The sequence below is a fragment of the Pongo pygmaeus genome, chromosome 1 (assembly GCF_028885625.2).
Source record: "Pongo pygmaeus isolate AG05252 chromosome 1, NHGRI_mPonPyg2-v2.0_pri, whole genome shotgun sequence".
Taxonomy (NCBI): Eukaryota; Metazoa; Chordata; class Mammalia; order Primates; family Hominidae; genus Pongo; species Pongo pygmaeus.
The window spans coordinates 17,521,256-17,534,706 of NC_072373.2; the positions used below are offsets into that span (position 1 = coordinate 17,521,256).

General features: G+C 42.3%; 1 protein-coding gene across 5 annotated transcripts in view; it reads right to left on the reverse strand.

Moving 5' to 3' along the window:
• Window positions 1-13,451, reverse strand: part of DISC1 (DISC1 scaffold protein) — a 418,421-nt gene that overhangs the window by 274,706 nt on the left and 130,264 nt on the right. The window lies entirely within an intron of this gene.

Below are 13,451 nucleotides of genomic sequence, written 5' to 3' on the forward strand. Positions count from 1 at the left end.
ACACAGCTAGATCTTGTCTGCCACCTTTGTACTTATTTCAGGGCTCAATGAGGAGAAGCGTGAAGCTGCATGTTCTTATTTATATATTAACACAGGGTCGCACTGCCTCCGCATTTCTTAGAAAAGAAAATGAGTAACTGATCCTAATATATGTTGTGCTATGTTTGTCTCCTTTTACTCCCACCCCATTTCATTCATTCATTCAGAAAAAGAAAAAACATTACTGAGCTTGCCTGGTATGTACTATGGATTGTGCTTGGCTCTGGGGACACAATGGTAAACAGTTCTTGGTTCTTCCATGGAGGAGGAGAGACAAATGCATCAACAGAAAAATTACAAAGCAATGAAGAAATGGGCAATTGCAAGGCATGGACCAATGATGGTAGCTTTAAAGCTGGGGGAGACTCTTCCCGCTTGCTGAGTCTTAACTCGACACTTACAAAATAAGTGAACCAACCAACCATGGTGCAATGAAGCAGGCCTCATACATTTAGAAACAATACTAGAAAATATGTCACCTCAGTTTTTCTAACTTAGAAAACAGCAGTTACAGTAAAAGGAACCTTGCTTTTGTTCCTAAGGCTACCAAAAAGATCAGATTCTCTGAATAATCTTAAAGGTCACTTATTGCAACATATGATGCAATTTAGAAATCTATTCTTTGTTTCATGTGCTTAAAGGCAAATAACAGCAGCAGCAAGAAAAATGTTTAAACCGATAATAATAAAATAAAGTACTATGAATCAAGAATGTACTGTTCACCAGATGTTATCTTTTGATCACGTTCGCTTCTCATTACAGACCTAAGATGAAGATGCTATTATACCAGTTTTGCTGATGAGGAAACCGAGTCCCGGGGGGGTCAGGGTCTAGCCCATGGCCATGCAGACAGCAGGAAGCAGTTTAGGAGTCAATGAGGATCAGGCTGAGTCCCAGGTTCCTGCTCTTTCCCAGATACCACATGCCATTAGGTTCTCAGCAAGCCCAGGAACTTCCATCTCCCCTGCCTTCCAATCACATCCACACATACCCATTGTTTGAGTCCTCTTGCTGGCTATCAGCAGGGCAGTGCAACGTGGAGAATGCACAGTATGTGGAGGTAGAGGCCACCCTTTGGGTCTTGGTTCTGCCTTTTTCACGCTGTGTCGCTGCACTTACCTAATCTCTCTGAACCTTACCTTCTTTGTTTTTAAAATCAGAATGACAGTGATGATGATAACAAGAATGGCTTCCCTTTGGAGTGAACTATGGGGAACAAATTGACTTGATAAATGACCACTGAGCATCTACTGTATACAGACCCCACCCTCACCCTGGGGCTGTTTGGGGATGGAGACAGAACACCTCCATCCTCAAGAAGCTTGCTGTTGATCTCCCCAGCATCTCAATGTTTGCATCAGGAGAATGAACACTGTACTCATGGCCAAAGCACCCACTTTCTATACAGAGTAAGAAAGATGAAAGATGTGGGCCAGGTATGGTAGCATAGGCCTGTAATCCCAGCACTTTGGGAGGCCGAGGCAGGAGGATCACTTGAGCCCAGGAGTTCTAGTCCAGCCTGGGCAAGACAGTGAGACCTTATCTCTACAAAAAAAAAACAAAACTAAAAATTAGGCACAGTGGCACGTGCTTGTAGTCCCAGCTACTCGGGAGGCTGAAGTGGCAGGATCACTTGAGCCCAGGAGTTAGAGGCTGCAGTGAGCTATGATCATGCTGCTGCACCCCAGCCTAGGCAACAGGGCAATCAATACCAACAAAGAAAGGAAAGGAAGGAAGGCAGGAAGGCAGGAAAGGCAGGCATGCAGGCAAGGGAAGGGAAAAGAAAGAAGAAAGGAAGGAAGGAAGGGAGGGAGGGAGGAAGGGAAGGAAGGAAGGAAAGAAGGAAAGAAAAAGAAAGAAAGAAAGAAAGAGAAAGACAGAAAGAGACAGAAAGAAAGACAAAGAAAGAAAGAAAGGAAAGGAAAGAAAGGAAGGAAAGGAAGGAAGAGAAAGAAAGAAAGAAAAAGAAAGAAAGAAAGAAAGAAAAAGAAAGAAAAAAAGAAAGAGAGAAAGAAAAAAGATAAAATGTGTCTGAGGATATTTACACGCATCAGAAGAAATGTCTGGAACAAAACCATCCTACTACTATCAGCTACTGATGTCTGTGGGAACGAAACACACTTCCTCCTCTGGGCTCCAGAGTATCAGCCTGTTTGCACAGTTCCTCGTTCCTGACTGTGAACCTGGAGGGAAGGGATTGAGCTCATCTCATGGTGAGGACCCCAGTGTCCAGCACTTAGTAGGGGCTTGGCAAATATTTATAGAATGATTCAATGAGTCTGTGTCCTAGAAAATCCAGAAGTCGTTTATATTCACTTTTCTATTGCATTGGATCATTTCTTTGCACTAATTTATTCCCCAATTTGCTCTGCTTATGCTAATCGTACGAGTTTCTTGAATTTCCTAAATAGATACCATCTGGGTCAGGATGAGAGTCATTGAAGGAAATCAACACAGAATTGAAAATTAGCTACAAAGGAGCTACAGGTGGGTAACTGGGAATTCTCTATATTATCATTAATCACATTCATTACTTAATCCATAAGAAAATCCCCTGTGATTAACCAAAACTCCTCTGTCTGTCTCTCATATTCTTACTCCAGGTAGAGAAAGGGAACCACAGATGGCTGAGTGATGGCCCCAGGACACACTATAGCTCAGTAATGAAGCAAGGGACAGGCTTCCATCTTTCAAATCTTCTGTCCTCTGAGTCAGGCTTCCTCTCTGTTCTACAATGTTGTCCCCTTTATATTTAATAATTCTCAATGTGTAATCCCTGATGTCACTGCAAATTAGCATCAGTGCTGTAAACTAATCAGTATGCAAAATGAGCAAATCCCTCAGGGGCAAGAATTAAAAACACGCACGGCAGAATGCTAGAACAGCACTCAGTGCCAATGGGGATTCAGGTGTCCAAGATTACACCCAGAACCCACAGTTTCATACAGGTCTCCATCGGCACCACCCCAGTACCGGAAAAATCTTGGCCTTTTCCATCAATAATTTAAAGGAGGATAAAATCCATTCATAACATAAGATCCTACATCACAGAAAAAATTAGCTCCAAATTGCACAGGAAAAATGTTTTCATTCCGTTGATAATTTTTACCATGTGACTGTTTGAATGCATATTTCAGGAATATTGAAACAAGAATGAAGAAATTGTCTAGGTGTCTGTGGTTCCTGTGCCAGCCTGTTAAGGGGTGCATGCCTGTGATGAGCCTACATTGCCACCTCCTTCCCAGCCCAGCACTCAGGCCCCCTGGGCCCTCTAGTGCCCTTGGCATTGCTCGAGAGGCCACCCTCAGTCAGAAGCCTTTGCAAGTGAGAATGTTGACGGGGCAAGGAGAAGCCAGGAAATCCACCTGTGAGAAAATCCTGCACCAGAACTGCTCGTGACAGTGCTGTGGTTTATGCATCTTCACATGTAACACAGGAGGTCCTTCTCTGAGACCCCTAATGTTGTTAGAGAACCAGAAAAATTGCTTCGTGCCACTGCTGGAATCGCAGAATTTTAGTCTCAGAAAGGACCAAAACTATCAAGGCCGATGTTCTCATCGTCACAGTTAGAAAAACGCAGTCCTGAGGGAGTGCCACCTTTCAGATGACTATTTCTGGCAACAAGAGTTGGGTATAACTCTTTTGACTAAGGTTGCTAATCGCTGCTCCTGACTGATGACTATCCTATCAAATTTATGTCATATGACTTGTGTGTCCCATCTCTCCCTCTTTGGGAAGATGGTGATAAAGAAGGGGTTTGGGCCAGTCATAGAACCAATGAAGTGCACTTTACACCTAGAAATAGCTTGCTCATTCAGTAAATGATGCCCTAAATTACCAAGGCCATTCTGAGAGCACAAACGAATGCTGTAAAATTGCCAGAGACAATACAGGTAACTTTATAATTCTTCCATATATATATGATTTGGGTCTAAAAAGTAAGGAGCATGGAGAAGTCACATTCCTTGGGAAACTGACTTTCATTGTTTTATACAGTCTTATCCCACTCATAGAAATGACCACCCAGCAAGAAAGACACATTAATATTTATTTGGGTTCATAACAGTTATGCTTGATGCCACTGGCCTCAGGACAGACTTCAGTTGAGTTTGAACAAAGAGGATGATATGGGAGACCTTTATTTGGGGAACTTTTATTTATAATCCAGTAGTTCCAAAATAAGTTCTGAGAAGTCTTCTGCGGCTCATGACTTATTTTTCCCCTCTTGTCCTTTCTCCGTTCTCTTATTGAGGCCATGACTAAGGGTCTGGAGTTGGTCTCCTGGGAGTGCAACACAGGGCATGCCACTGTCTCTTGCGGTTCTCCATCTCCTGATCTGATTTGGGGTTCAGAAATATATCCTGGTTTGTTGGTAATAACAAATATTTTTTTCTTAGCAATGAGATCTTGCTCTGTCAGCCAGGCTGGAGTGCAGTGGTGTAATCATAGCTTGCTACAGCCCCAAACTCCTGAGTTCAAGCAATCCTCCTGAATTAGCTTTCCAAGTAGATAGGACTACAGGTACGCACCACCGCATTTGGCTAGTTTTTTATTTTTTTTGTAGAGATGGGGTCTCACTATGTTGCCCAGGCTTATCTCAAACTCTTGGTCTCAAGCATTCCTCCTGCCTCAGCCTCCCAAAGAGCTGGGATTACAGGTGTGAGCCACCATGTCCAGCCAATAATGATAATTTTCATGTTGTATCATAGCCATCTCATTTTATATCCTGGGTAAAATGTGTCTGTAACAGTTATTTTCTGGTCTCATACAGTGTATCTTGATTCCAATCTCAAGGGCTTAGAGCCGACCATCACTGAATTCTGTGACACTGAATGCTGTGTTAGTCCCTACATGACAACCAAAGGGAAATAAAGAATCACATGTTTCAAAGGCAATTGAGGAGCAATTGGTCAGAGGAAGAATGACTCTGTCCAAAAGCATCATGGTGCTGCACAACATTCTTCTTCTCTGTTCCCATCTCAAAGGAAGTATGCTAGTGGGAAATATGTGGACAGGCAAACTGGGGCTCTGCCTTGATAAGCCCCACTGGAAAACCATGATAGACCTTTGTTCTAAACTTTGTTATATTTTGTTTGCTTCAGTTTGAGGTTATCCACTGGGAAAAGGTCTTTGATAAAGGACATTTTGTGTGCACATGCATACAAACACATACATGCACACACACAATTTTGGTTACAAATAGGACCAGTTTTCATGTACATATTGGTGAAGATCCAGTGGAAAAATGCATGGGGTGTATAGTTAGAGAAATGCAATGTATTCATGAGAAAATTATCTTCCAAATGTGTGATGATAGTAGGCCAACTCTCCCTCTTAGGAGAAAGGAAAAATAACTTTCCTTTGATTGGGTGGAAGACACAGTAGGAACAGATGCCTCTCTCTTCTCTTCTGATCCCTGTTGTCGCAGGATATTGAGGTAGAAATTTCCTGTTGCTCCAGAGTTGGAAACTAAAGCTGAAGGACGTAGACCTAAATGCTCTGCATTCTGAATCTCTAATGACGGAGTGGGGCGTCCTACCCCTGGGGCTGCTCAACCAGCACTTCTGCAATCAACCACCACTCTCAATATCCACCCACCTGTTGGCCATGTAGGAAATGGAGTCTTCATGACAGATGCGTTTTTCTCCCCTACCCCATGGTTTGCCTATCCAAACCTGGCCCACATGGGAGTAAACTCTTCTACTCAAACCCAGTGGGAAAAAAAATAATCCACTAGATTCACTCATAAAGATTGGGGGTGCCCTGCAAGAAGGAAAACTGACATCTAATACTCCAATGTGGATATCTGTCTATATTTAGGTTCTCTTAACAGCAGAGCCTGAGACAGGGACCTGAGTACAGGTTGTTTTTTGAAGAAGTGATTCCCAAGAAACTAGAGTGAGAAGGAGGAAAATTCACTAAAAGGTTCATTGTGGAGCTGGTCACCAAATGGGCAAATGGAACCCAATGGCCAAAAGGTTCCTAGTGGTAGGAACCTTCTAGAAAAGAAAAAAAAAAAGCGTGGAGCATGCCTCAGAACTGTTCCCTAAGAGGCTGGGTAGGCTGGGGCATCATCCACCCCCACCCCTCCTCACACAGGTTCCGAGAACAGCTGTGCAGACAGGCCTGATAAACCTGTTGGGTGCCTGAGTGCAAAGCCGACAGTGAGCACGGTTCCCAGTTGTGGAGGGAATCGGAGGGAGGCCGAGGGATCGGGACACAGGGCACCCAAACTGTCCGCTGCAGCATTGTTTAAGCAACTCACTTCTGATGTGTTGCTGCCCCGTAAACCAGGGAAAAAGGAATTAGAAAGACCTAGCAGGGCAGAGAGGGTCTATTATGGGGTGGCCTGAGCATACACCATTTGTTGTAGCAAAGATACGTTAACTTCCCACAGGAATCAAGAGGACATCACAAAAGTTATTCCTCCAACAAGCAAATCCGTTGGGCCAGAGGACCCCACAGAAGAGGGGTCAAATGATTTGAGTACCGATATCTGCCCTCAGAGGAACCTGGTTAACCCCTGAAGATAGTCAAAATTCTCTTGGCTGCTGGCAGGACCTGAACATAACCCAGGGTGCTCTTCTACACGAGTTCAGAGGATTAAACAGCGTTTCTCAAAAGCTGAATTAAATTGTGATTTTTAAGAACAACGTGACAACAAAAATAATAAAACACAAAGTATCTGATTGTATCTGGATGTTTACAGCTTCTTAAATCTTATCCTAAACTAAATTTTCTTAACCTGGGAACCAAAGACCGTCTGAGGAGTGAACGAATAACTCAGGAGACCTGTGAGTCTCCTGAAAATACACTCAATAGTTTGCATATATGTACATGTGTACACATGGTTTTGCAATAGAGGAAGTCCATAGCTTTCATCAGCTTCTCAAAATAAATAAATACTTGATCCCAAAAAGGTTAGCAGGCACTTATTTGAGTTATTAATTAGTATTTAAAATTGTTCATGTTGATACAACTATTTTATTTCTACAGGAAAAGCACCACTCATTCAAAAATATTATATATTCCCTTTGACTCGGAGAGCCTGTGAGAGCGGTTTCTGTCCAGGCTCTGGGCTGTGTGGGCTTCAGCCTGCCACCATGGCCCCCTGGTGGTCACTGTGAAAACTGCAGTGGGTAGCTGGCACACTGAAAGGCAGGTTTTAAAAAATTATTAGTAACTAGGTAATTGTGTTAATATGCATTAGAAAAATTTCAGAAAGTTAATTTCAACTCATTATTTTCTAGTTACTGTAATAATAAGACAGGTGGATTTAGCAAAACAAAAGCCAAGATAAAACATAAATAACTGAAGTTTAGAAACAAGTGATCTAATTTAACCCCCTCATTTTCTGATGAGGGGAGTGGAGTTTGGAGAGGTTCGATAACTACACCAAGCCATATAGAGCTGGTTGGTGGAAGAGAAAGGACCAGAAATGACCTCCTATCCAAGGTTCTGTCAAGATTCTGTGCAACTCCTTCTTGCTGGCAACTCTCTCTCTCTCTCTCGATATTCACATATACGTTTGTGAACCTATATATAGCTACATATGCATATGTGTCACATTCACACATCCAATGAATATAGAATACAGATTATGGGCCAGACACTATTCTAGTCTCTAAAAATAGAAAGATAAATATAATACAGTCTTGTCCTCAAGGAGCTTATCATCTGTCAGAGTAAACAGATATTCAAGAAATAGATTTATTTAAGATCTAAGCAGAAGTGAAGTCATTCAAGGTATGCTGTCATTCAAGGGGGAGGCAGTGTGACTGATGAGCAGAGCTTTGCAAGGATATTAGTTTCACTAAGTCTGGAAGAATGGGCAATAGTTGGTAACAACAATGGGGCATAAGCAAGATCATAGAATCTAGAAACATTCAGAACGTGGGGGTAACATAATAATACTTCAGTAAGTGTCTATTGCAGATGCTGGTAATGTCTAGTTAAATGCTGGGCAGCTGGGCAGGGGCTGGATCGTGAAGACTTTTAACGTCATGCTAAGCAACATGAATTTTATCTTGCAAGCAATGGGGAGCCATTGAGCATAATGTAATACTTCTATCACGGCCTTGTGGAAGATGAATGAGAGGCAATAATAATGGAACCAGAAATACCAGCAAGGAGACCACTGCAATAATCCAGATTTAAAATGTTAAAGACCAGAACTAAGGCATTGACAGGCAGGTGAGACAAGTGAGTGTAAATGAGAGAGACAGATAGTGGACACAACAGGACTTGGTGACCAGTGACTGTGGGGAGGGATGGAAAGGGAGGATCCAGAGATGCCTCGGAGTCCTTCCTTGGGTAACTGGGTAAATAGCAGTGAAAGTCACTCAGACTGGGGATATAGGAGAAGGAACTGAATGGGGAGAACAATGGTAAATTTAGTTTAAAAGATAGCAAACTTAGTAAAAGGCAAGGATAAAGAGATAGTAATGTTAAGGATAAAAAGATACTAAATTTAGTAAAAATAAGGGAGATGCTCAATAGAAAACTGAATTGTGGATTGGAATTCTGGAGATAAATCAGGGCTAGAGATAGAAATTTGGGAAAAAAAATAGTATAGAAACAGTATCTGAAGCCTCAGAGCATTTGAGACCATCGAGAAAGAAGATACAAAGTGAGAAGAGAGGAAAAGCTAGAACAGAAGACAGAAGAACAACAATATTAAAGAGAAAGGGGCCGGGCATGGTGGCTCATGCCTGTAATCCCAACACTTCAGGAGCCCAAGGTGGAAGAATTGCTTAAGCCCAGGAGTTTGAGACCAGCCTGGCCAATAGAGTGAGACTCTGTCTCAAAAAAAAAAAAAAAAAAAAATTAAGAAGAAAGGGAGAGAAGGAGCTCATAAGACGTTAAGAAGAATGGCCAGAATTGCAGCAAGAAGACCAGGAAGGGTGAAATCATGAAAGCCAAGGGAAATGGGAGTTCTAAGGATGAATTTATTAAAAATTCTAGACACTGCCATGATACATAGCAGAATAAGAATTGAAAAATGTCTTTTAAATTTAGCAAATAGAAAGTCATTGCTGACTTTGGTAGAGATTGGAGGAGTAAGAGAGATAGAAATCAGGTCACAGTGAGCTCAAAAAGTGAAGGGAACATAAAAGCATAGTATACAGACAACTCCTGTGAGGAAGAGGAAAGAGGATGATAGCTCATAAAGTAAGCCAACAGTTAATATTGGCTTGATAAATGTTGAATAAAAACCTATACTTTTCTAGGGGTCTTATTAGGTCAAACCCCGTAAAATGTTTGACAGGTTTCAAACAGTCAAATATAAGAGATGTCCTTATGGTGTAACCTAATATAATTAAGAATGCATGACACTGGCTTTTAGTTAATCATATTCTATCAAAAACTTAGGCAAGACCACAATAAAAGCATCACTCTCTGCTACGGTTTGGATCTGTGTCCCCATCCAAATCTCATGTTGAATTGTAATCCCCAATGTTGGAGGTGGGTCCTGGTGGGAGGTGATTGAATCATGGGGATGGATCTTTCATGAATGTTTAGCACCATCCCCTGGTGTTCTCGTGATAGAGTTCTCACAAGGTCTGGTTGTTTAAAAGTGAGTAATACCTCCCATTTCTCTCTCTCTTGCTGCTCCAGCCATGTGATATGCTAGCTTCCCCTTCACCTTCTGCCATGATTGTAAGTTTCCTAAGGCCTCCCCAGAAGCCACAGCAGATGACAGATCATGCTTCCTGTACATCCTGCAGAACTGTGAGCCAATTAAGCCTCTTTTCTTTATAAATTACCCAGTCTTGGGTATTTCTTTATAATAATATGAAAATGGACTAATACAGAAAATTGGTACCAAGAAATGGGGCATTGCTATAAAGATACCTGAAAATGTGTAACTGGCTTTGGAATTGGGTAATCAGCTGAGGTTGGAAGAGTGTGGGTGGCTCAGAAGAAGACACGAAGATGAGGAAAATTTGGAAATGCCTAGAAACTGATTGAATGGTTATGACCAAAATGCTGGTAGTGATATGAACAGTGAAAGCCAGGCTGACGAGGTCTCAGATGGAAATGAAAAACTTATTGGGAACTGGAGTAAAGGTCAATTTTGTTATTGCTTAGCAAAGAACTTGGCTGCATTGTGCCCCTGCCCTAGGGAATCTGTGGATCTTTAAACCTGAGATTAATGATTTAGGGTATCTGGTGGAAGAAATTTCTTCTAAGCAGCAAAGCATTCAAGATGTGGCCTGGTTTCTTCTAACAACCTATTCTCATATGCATGAGAAAAGAAATGACCTAAAATTCGAACTTGTATTTAAAGAGCAAACAAAGCATAAAAGTTTGGAAAATTTGCCAAATTTCCAAACTGTGTGGTAGAAAAGAAAAGCCCATTTTCGAGGAAGGAATTCAAGCAGGCTGCAAAAATTTGCATAAGTAAAAAGGAGCTGAGTGCTAATAGCCAAGACAATGGGGAAAAGGCCTCAGAAGCATTTCAGAGACCTTCACGGCAGCCCCTCCCCTCACAGGCTTGGAGGCCTAGAGGACAGAATGGTTTCATGGGCCAGCCCCAGGGCCCCACTGCTCTGCACAGCCTCAGGACACTGCTCCCCACACTGCTGTCAGTTTTTCCAACTCCAGCCATGGCTCACAGGGGTCCAGATACAGCCTGGACCACAGCTTCTGAGGGTGCAAGCCATAAGCATTGGCAATTTCCAAGTGGTGTTAAGCCTGCAGGTGCACAGAGTGCAAGAGTTGAGGCTTGGGAGCCTCTGCCTAGGTTTCAGAGGATGTATGGAAAAGTTTGGTTGCCTAGGCAGAAGTCTGCTGCAGGGCAGGACCCCTCATGGAGAATCACTACTAGGGTAATATGGAGGGGGAATGTGGGGTTGGAACCCCACACAGAGTCCCCACTGGGGCACTGCCTAGTGGAGCTGTGAGAAGGGGGCCACCATCCTGCAGACCCTGGAATGGTAGATCCACTGGCAGCTTGCATCCTCAGCATGGAAAAGCTGCAGGCACTCAACGCCAGCCTGTGAGAGCAGCTGCAGGGTCTGAACCCTGCAAAGCCACAAGGGCAGGGCTGCCCAAGGTTATGGGAGCCCACTCCTTGCACCAGTGTGCTCTGGATGTGAGACATGGAGTCAAAAGGAGATTATTTTGGAGCTTTTTAAGATTTAATGACTGCCCTACTGGGTTTCAATTTGCATGGGGCCTATATTCCCTTTCTTTTGACCAGTTTCTCTCTTGGAACAGGAGTATTAACCCAATGTCTATATCTTGGAAGTAACTAACTGTTTTTATATTTTACAGACTCTTACAGGCAGAAGGGACTAGGCTTGTCTCAGATGAGACTTTGGACTTTTGAGTTAATGCTGGAAATGAGTTAAGACTTTGGGGGACTATTGGGAAGGGATGATTGTATTTTGCAATGTGAGAAAAACATGAGATATGGGGAGAACATGGGTGGAATCATATGGTTTGGATCTGTGTCCCCACCCAAATCTCATGTCAAATTGTAATGCCCAGTGTTGGAGGCAGGGCCTGGTAGGAGATGACTGTATCACGGGGGTGGATACTTCATGAATGGTTTAGCACCATCCTCTGGCATTATTCTCATGATAGAGTTCTCATGAGATCTGGTTGTTTAAAAGTGTGTGGCACCTCCCTCTTTTCTCTCTCTCTCTTGTTCCTACTCTAGCAATGCAATGTGTGTGCTCCCCTTTCACCTTCCACCGTGATTGTAAGTTTCCTGAGGCCTCCCCAGAAGCAGATGGTAGAAGATGCTACCATCATGCTCCCTGTACAGCCTGCAGAACCATGAGCCAATCAGCTTCTTTCATTTATAAACTACTCAGTCTCAGTTATTTCTTTATAGCAATGTGAGAATGGACTAATACACTCTCCATCCAAATTGCAGATATGGCTAAAGAGACAATAATATAGCAGGCTTTGCCAGCCCAGACTTAAAAAGGCAGCACAGTGCACTGATTCAGGGCCAAGATGCAAGCCGGACAGTTGGGTTTGTATCTCCCTCAGCACTCACCTGCTGGTGGATCTGCCTAAGTTTCTTAGCTTCTATTGGGCCTGGTTTCCTCATCCTAAAATTCAGGTATAGACGTAGATACGGATCTCTATACATATAGATATCAATATATAAAATAATACTACCCCCTAGAATTGTCATGAACATTAAATGAGTTATTTAAATGAGTGAATGAGCAAACTGTAGTCTATCCATACAATGGAGTATTATACAACCTTGAAAGGAAGGAAATTCTGACACATGCTATCAGATGGATGAACATTGAAGACACTATGCTATGAGAAATGTCAGTCACAAAAGAGCAAATATTGTATGATTCCACTTGTATGAGGTACATAGAGTAGTCAAATTCAGAGAAATGGAAATTAGAATCTGGTCGTCAGGGACTGGAAGAGGGGAAGGGATGGGGGTTTATTGCTTAATGGGTACAGAGTGTTAGTTGGGGAAGAGGGAAAAGTTCTGGAGATGAATGGTGGTGATGATTGCACAACATTATGATGTATTTAATACCACTGAACTGTATACTTAACAATGGCTTAATCACTTAATCACCATCACTTAAGATGGTGAATTTTATGTTATGTGTATTTTACCACAATTTTCAAAAATGGAAATAAATTAAATGAGTAACTTCTAAAGCACTTAGTAACTGTTATGAAAGTGTTTGTTAAATAAATAGAAACATAATAAATTAGCTACATTTATTGTGCCTCAATTTTTGTGCCCTATTTTTATATGCTAAAATTCTCCCAAGACTGGAGTAGATGACAAGAAATAACCCCAAAGATAAAAGAATGAGAGAATTACATAGAAAGTCAATTTGGGAGTGGCCTCGTGTGAAAGAAAGAGGAATACGCAATGTTGCAATGATGTCTCAATGTCAGATTAGAAAAGAACGAAAATGGCGAGGTGAAATTTACTCTCTATTGAAGAGAACCATGAAAAAGTTCACTAAGCAAATAGTTATAAGGAAGCAGCTACCAGGTGCCATTCACTCTGCTACATGCTACTGGCAAAACTGAATATAATTGGTCTCACTGTGCAGGCAGGCTTCAGGGAGGTACCAAGATAAACTAAATGTATAATGCCATGTACACTAATAGGAATAGGCCAGAAAATCTTGTGATTGTCAGGGCCAATTGGAAGTGGGAAATAAAGTGGAATTGTTGTGGCCATGTTGATAACTAAGTAGAAACAGACCTGAATTGTGATGAGGCTCATAGCATTCATGAAACACCTGTTCCCTCTCAGACCTTTACCTGGGGAGAGAGGGAACACGAAGGTAGATGGAGCAGTGGTTCTCAGCCTTTTTAAGCATGCCAATATCTGGGAGCTACCCTTGCCTCCCATACCTAGACATTCTGACTTAGCTTGCCTGGGGAGGAGCCTGGACATTGGT